Source organism: Egretta garzetta, unplaced genomic scaffold (assembly GCF_000687185.1).
Source record: "Egretta garzetta isolate BGI_Z169 unplaced genomic scaffold, ASM68718v1 scaffold576, whole genome shotgun sequence".
NCBI classification, from domain to species: Eukaryota; Metazoa; Chordata; class Aves; order Pelecaniformes; family Ardeidae; genus Egretta; species Egretta garzetta.
The window spans coordinates 60449-61892 of record NW_009260074.1 but is presented as its reverse complement, the minus strand read 5'-3'; the positions used below and the strand labels follow the sequence as shown (position 1 = coordinate 61892).

General features: G+C 54.6%; 1 protein-coding gene across 1 annotated transcript in view; it reads left to right on the top strand.

The window, feature by feature from the left end:
- Window positions 1–1444, top strand: part of LOC104128501 (bromodomain-containing protein 4) — a 45224-nt gene that overhangs the window by 24275 nt on the left and 19505 nt on the right. The gene's annotated exons all lie outside the window — the stretch shown is intronic.

Genomic DNA, 1444 nt, shown 5'->3' with positions numbered 1-1444 from the left:
GGCCTTGGCCAACGGGGGGCGCAGGGAAACCTTTGGGCAGCTTCTCCCAGAAGCCACCCCCGTAGCCCCCTGGCTACCAAACCCTTGCCACACAAACCCAGTACATTGACAAACAACCCTTGCAAGGACCTGGCGCCGAGATCAGGGTCTGGAGTAAAACAGTCGGGGTTAAACCGATGGGAGCTCAGGCATGGCTGCCGAGGAGCGAGACGCGGACAGGGCTGGCTTAGCAGGATCCTGGTGGAATTCGTAGCTGATATCTTTAGTCGAGACACCATTTCTTTATTATTTTTTCTTTTTAAAAGGAAATTTTTAAGATTTCTTTAGGGTCTGACTTGAGCAGAGCCACAACAGTTATCAAATCCTCGACAAGCAGGGCTGCGCTTCCCATTTTCTCTGGCTTCGTTAAGAAGCTGACTTCAGGTTGGTTTAAAAAAAACATCCCCAAAAATTATTTTATCAAGAGTTGTGCAACGGCTTGGGGTGCAGGAAAAAAATATCCAGAGGGATAATGAACATCCCGGAGCATTTCCACAAATGGTGGTGGTGGGACAGTGGCCTGCGTCGACCAAGACCTGAGGATGGTGGTGCTGGGGAGAGCTGGAGAAGGTTCTCCGAGGTGGTACCAGGCTGGACCGATGAGCGCAAGACGCTCGCTCGTTATCTTCTTCAGTAGCAACAGGACCACAGACATAAACGAGGGCTTTCACCACCATCCTGAAAAGTCCACCAGACGCGGTCAGAGCCTCAGCCTCTTCCTTCCCCGCTCCCCTCCACCCTTTCCACCACTCAGCCGAGCGTTTGGGTTCCCGTTTGGTTCCTCCTCGTCGTTTCTCACGGTCTTTTCTCTCCATCCCCCTCGTGTTCGTTGACCTTTTTTTTCCCCTCCTCCTTGCAGAAATATTGCGCAAGACCCTTCTAGTTTCTTCCAAATAAACGGTCGTTAGTTGTGGTCCTACAAAACCATCTCCTTGGCTGGTGCCCACTCGGCTTTGAGCCTCCTGTTTGTGTCACCATATCGTGACAGCGATGGCCATCGGTTTACGTTCTTCCCGTCGATCCAGGCATCAATCCGGACTCTTGTTCCGTTGCTGCCTGCCCTTTCCCCTCTCTGCTAAATTCTATTTCTCTCTGCAAAACAACTTCAAATCTTGGCATCTCTTGACTCTTCACACCTGCAGTGCTGCGGAGTGCCCCTGGGCAGAAGATCTCATCCTCTCTAGGTGTCCTCCTTTCCCTTGGCTGGAAAGCTGCCCGGCGGAAAAGGAGCCGGGGGTGTTGGTCGCCGGGGGGCTGGATAGGAGGCAGCAGGGTGCCCAGGTGGCCAAGGGGGCCAGCGGCATCCGGGCTTGTCTCAGGAGTGGTGTGGCCAGCAGGAGCAGGGCAGGGAGCGTGCCCCTGTGCTGGGCACTGGGGGGGCCGCCCCTCGAGTGCTGGGGTCAGG